This window comes from Lathyrus oleraceus, chromosome 6 (assembly GCF_024323335.1).
Source record: "Lathyrus oleraceus cultivar Zhongwan6 chromosome 6, CAAS_Psat_ZW6_1.0, whole genome shotgun sequence".
In the NCBI taxonomy this organism is placed as follows: Eukaryota; Viridiplantae; Streptophyta; class Magnoliopsida; order Fabales; family Fabaceae; genus Lathyrus; species Lathyrus oleraceus.
In genome coordinates this window covers 459,159,846-459,165,845 of record NC_066584.1, presented here as the reverse complement: position 1 = coordinate 459,165,845, position 6,000 = coordinate 459,159,846, and positions in this window count along the sequence as shown.

Here is a 6,000-nt window from a genome sequence, read left to right as displayed (position 1 = left end):
GAAGGTTAAACCAAGCTACAAGAAAAGATCACTTCCCACTACCTTTCATGGATCAAATGTTGGAAAGGTTAGCCGACAAAAATTTCTATTGTTTCTTGGACGGATATTCGGGGTACAACCAAATTTCGATCAATCCGGCAGATCATGAGAAGACAGCTTTTACATGTCCTTTTGGCATCTTTGCTTACCGAAGAATGCCTTTTGGGTTATGTAATGCACCGGAAACATTTCAACGGTGTATGCAAGCGATATTCTCGGACTTAATAGAAGAATGCATTGAGGTGTTCATGGATGATTTCTCAGTTTATGGATCATCTTTTTATTTGTGCTTAAAACATCTTGATGTGGTTTTGGGAAGATGCATGGAGACCAACTTAGTGCTCAATTGGGAAAAATGAAACTTTATGGTCACCGAAGGTGTTGTACTCGGACACAAGATATCCTCCGAAGGATTAGAAGTTGACAAAGCTAAGGTGGAAGTCATTGAGAAATTACCACCTCCAACAAATATAAAAGGAATAAGGAGCTTTCTCGGACATGTCGGTTTCTACCGGAGATTCATCAAAGATTTTTCAAAGATAGCAAAGCCATTGAGTAACTTGCTCAACAAAGGTACGCATTTTCTTTTCGATGAGTCATGTCTCAAAGCTTTCCTTGATTTAAAAGAAAAGTTAGTCACCGCACCCATAATCGTGGCACCAAATTGGAAACTTGATTTTGAACTTATGTGTGACGCAAGCGATTATGCGGTTGGTGCGGTGTTGGGTCAAAGAAGAGATAAAGTTTTTCATGCCATCCATTATGCTAGTAAAGTGTTAAATGAAGCACAAGTCAATTATGCGACAACTGAAAAAGAGTTACTAGCTATAGTGTACGCATTGGAAAAGTTTAGAGCTTACTTGATTGATGGACTGTTGGAGAGGACAAAGTCACCAACAAATGCTCGAGGAAGACCAACAACTGCTTCACACATCAAGACTTATTGTCCTTGATATTGTTGTTGATGTTCCTTTTCGAAATCGATTACTCTTAAAGTAAATGCCTTATTATTTCAAGAAAAATGATTATTCATTGATTTATTTATTTCAAAATTATCATCATAAAAAATCAATTTTAAAAACAGAAGCAAATAAGAACAGAAATAATTGAATAAAAGCTCAACTCTATTTAATGGAATGGTAGTCCGCAAATGGCGGGACTCCATGGATCTTTACAAAGTTTGAAAATGGTAATTCATATGGAAAAGGGCTACATTGAGTGCAATGATCACTACTCTCCCTATCAACTTTAAAATCCAATGTGCTTATCTTCGGTTGAGAATGACGAATCAGAACCAAATGACTGCTTAAAACTGCTTCAAAGATCAGGATTATCCGGATGCAGTTACTTGCCATAATCCCTTATTTTTGCCTAGATTGCCCCAAGGTGGGGTACCCAATCTACCGGGATGATTTTTTGTTTTTGTTTTATGTCTATAATTTTTGCCTGGATCGCCCTTTCGAGTTTTCAATCCACCGAGATGCCCATTTTTGCCTAAGCCACCCTTTCGGGTTTTCAACTTAGCTAGTTGTTCTTTTCTTTTTTAGGCGAAGTATTTCTTGACTACATCGGCGTTCACAGGATGCGTGAACTCTTCACCATCCATAGTTGTAAGAATCAAAGCACCGCTTGAAAATGCTCTCTTAACAACATATGTGCCTTCATAATTATGAGTCCATTTGCCTCTAGCATCAGGTTTGAAAGATAGAATCTTCTTGAGCACGAGGTCACCTTCTTTGAACACACGAGGCTTGACCTTATTATCAAATGCTTTCTTCATTCTTTGTTGATATAACTGACCACGACACATGGCAGTTAATCTCTTATCTTCAATCAAATTGAGTTGGTCAAACCTGGCCTGACACCATTCAGCTTCAGTCAACTTGGCTTCCATCAAAATATGCAATGACGGGATCTTAACCTCCACGGGGAGCACAACTTACATGCCACAAACGAGAGAGAAAGGGGTTGCCCTTGTTGAAGTGCGGATGGATGTACGGTACTCATGCAAAGCGAATGGGAACATCTCATGCCAATCTTTATATGTTACAACCATCTTCTGGATAATTTTCTTAATGTTCTTATTCGCAGCTTCAACGACCCCATTCATCTTGGGTCTGTAGGGAGAAGAATTATGATGTGCAATTTTGAAGTCTTTGCAAAGAGCTTCCACCATGTTATTGTTCAAGTTCGATCCATTATCAGTAATGGTCTTACTTGGCACACCATAAAGATATATGTGTAGAGGTAAATTCATGACCATTAAGCTATGGATACACTTAATGTCAATAAAACCAGAGTCTCCATCGCGCTTTTATTATTTCCAAAGGAAAAGGGAAAAGTACGAACAAAACCCAAAGATAAGAAGTTTTCAAATCAAAACTAATAAAATGTCGGAGATTACAGGTAAGGGGGTTGGTTACTGTTAGGGACCAATTAGTACTACTTTTTATATCATTTTATTAGTCCCTTTTACCAAGTTTTGATGTAATTACACACTTTTATTCTCACTATTTTGTATAAATGCAATTAGGTTTAATTTATTTTGTTTTGAATAGTTATTTCACATATTTGTTAGTTTTGTAGAATTTTTGGTTAAGAGAGCTTTTGGAATGCACAATCATAAATTTAAAGAAGTGTTGAATACAATTTGGAAGCCTAACTTGGAAGAATACCACTTGGAAGACTCTTTGGATGAATCTTGCAAAGCAAGGAAGCTGAGATAGCTTCAGTTCGCGCCGCGAAGCCTGCGAATCCAGCAAGCTGATTTTGGCCAATGGTGTTGTTTTCAAGGCCAGCTGGTTTTGCCATTTTGGTGTCTGCCTTGGGGGAGCTTTTCTGCCTTAGATGAGAAATGATCATTTTAGGAAATGTCAACCCTTTTAGAAAATCAGAATGGAAAGTGATATTCATTCTAACACATTCACACATTGATACTTTGATATTTGGGTAGTTGTTGAAAGAGATTATTTGAGTCTTGACATAAAATAGATTTTCAAGTAGTGAATAAGTTGTAGAGATAGATTTATTCATTACTCTTCTTTGGTATCAATCATTAAAGGTTGCTATCTTGATAGTTAGGTGGAGAGATCGTCTAAGGATCAATATAGTGATTATCACAATATCATTTAGACATAAATGACTTTGAGAGGATACTTGAACATCATCGATAATCTTAAATCTATATAGTTATCATAAGGAATCATAAGCACTTGGAATATTGAACTCCAATCTTGCCAAGCTTTTACATTTGATTAAAACCATTTTACTGTTTTTAGTGACATTTTACTCAAAAGATAACTTTCCAAACAAAACAATTTGGTTACTTTCTAAACTTATAACAATTTGGATTATAGAACGGCGGTAATAACAACCAATCTATGTGGATACGATATAAAAATATTTGCCAAAGATATACTTTTCAACAAATTGGCACCGTTGTCGGGGATTGGTGTTCGATATTACAAGCATTGCAATAATTCATTGTTTTAAGTTTTGTTACTTTTATTACTATCCCTCTTGTGTTTCACTTGGTTTGTTAGTTTTGTAGATTCTAGTGCATGCGAGGAAAAGCTACCGAGGAGCAATTTCAATTCGATTCCGAAATTGAAAGAACACTTCGGAAGCTTAATAGCAAAACACGAAGAAGAAGGAAACTAGCCGAAGAGAGGAACCGGAGAGAAGAAGCATCTACTTCCGTACTTATTCAAATCGAAGAAGTGGTTGTAGAAGCTTGTGACGGAAACAAGGCGGATGACAATCGTACCGAAATGTCCGCTAATAGTCCAAGAAGGAATGCTTAATTTGCCCATGGAGGAAGAAATACAGAGATGAAGACCGGAATCCTCCAACTTCTCTATGCAAATCCATTCACCAGAATGGACCATGAAGATCCGTATACCCATCTCATCAAATTCTAAGAGATTGCGGGTTCTACGGGAATTGATGAAACGGGTGAAGAGGCATTATTCAAAAGGATGTTCCCACACTCCTTAGTGGGAAAGGCAAATGAGTGGTACCTTGATCAAGCACCAAGAGTGATGACGGATTGGAATTTGCTAGAAGAAAAGTTCTTAGAAAGATATTTCCCTCAATCCCGATTCATGGAAGCTAAAACGGCTGTTGTGGTATTCACTCAAGGAAGCAACGAGTCTCTAAATGAGGCTTGGGAAAGATTCAAGTCAATGTTGAGAAAATGCAAGGGTCATGGTTTTGATGAGCTCACTCAAATCCATATTTTTCTAAATGGGCTTGTCGCAACCTGAAAAATACAGTGCGCGAAAAAAAACAACCGGCGAAAGAAAAAGACAGAAGAGTCGCCACCGTGCGTTATTCGTCCCAAAGGAGGGAAAGGAAACGCTCGAAGTAAACCTGAAAAAGGAAAGGACAAGACGGGGTCTCGCAACCAAATCTTGGGTTCGGGAGTCGGTTATGCGAAGGGAAGGTATTAGCACCCCTACGCATCCGTAGTACTCTACGGGATCCACTTTTGTGGTTTTTGTCTAAAGGGTGTGGGTTTACCTAATGTGTTTATTTACTAAAAAGGTTAAGAGAAATGACTCGCGCGGATGTCGCATCCACTGCATACGTATCTCATCTGAATATGAGAATCAGAGTCTTCGTAGCTCGGCTGACCTATGGGTTGGGGGACGTGTGCTCGCTAAGACATCGCGTCTTATGCCTACGTATCTCATCTGGCCTGAGAATCAGAGCAAAACGTAGTTCGGCTAACTATGGGGTTATGGATTGGGTTTTGGACGAACGACGTCACTACGCAATCTACCGGATGCTCGACCTTTGGAGACTTACTCGCCTGTAGTAGAAGGAGTTAACGTGTTGCTTTGGGTTTTAGGGTTTGGGATGCTCAAGGGCAAAAAGGCAGTCCTTGATGAAGGAACCGCGCTACCTACAGGGATACGAACACATACAAAACAAACATGTATAAAGTAAATGTGCCAACAAGGGGCTCAGAAGTAAATAAACAAAAGAAAACAAATGCCTCCTATCAAGGTCTTCCAGCTAAGAAAGCGATAAAATGCGGAAAAGAGGTAAAAGTACCACACGGATGAAGATCCGAAGTAACAGCAATTAAAGGAGTAAGAAACCCAGGGACCTCCCAAGCTAATGCCATCAAAGAAAAGTGAGTCAGTACAGGTAATCGGAATGAACCTCCAGGGGGTATCCCACAAATAAAGTGGGAAAACCACGCAAACCATCTCTGCAAGAGTCTGTGAGCCCTCACAAAAACTCAACAAAAGGGTTAGTCAAACACCATAAGCATTTTTTTCATGGATAACAGTATGGTTTCAGAAACCTCAAACCCTGTGGCATACATTTTAGAAATCATGTGATTAAACATTCAAGGCATAGGTTTCACCCATTCATGCATAATTAAACCCGTGGGCAAAAACATAATGAAATTCATCCATCATACCTCATACATTCAGAGTATTCAACTTCAAAGCAAAAGGTAATGGGAATAAAGGCAAACCTGATTGGAGAGCTTGATTGAAATTGAGTTGAACCCGTGAGGTTTACAAAACAATCTTTAGGGTTTATGTGAGGCAGAGGTGATTCTGTGCAGTTGAGTTCCCTTCAGGGTTTGGAGGCTGCTCTGAACTCTGTTGGCTCTTCTCTCACTATCTTTTTCCCCAGGGTTTTGTTCCAAGGAAACCTCAGAGTGTTTTGCTTCTCTTCCTTTTTCTCAAGTGAAGCCTTGGTATTTATAGACTGAATTTCATGGTTTTGTGGGCTCAAATGAGAGAGACCCAAGTCCAAAATTTTTTATTATATTTTATTTATTTTTTATTATTATTTTTAGATGAAAAATTGTATGCGATTCAAGTGAGGCCTTGGTTTGCCGATTTTGCAAATTACAAGGCAACCGGATTAACACCGGAAGACCTCACTTGCAATCAAAGAAGGAAATTCTTGGCGGATGCAAAATATTATGTCTGGGAT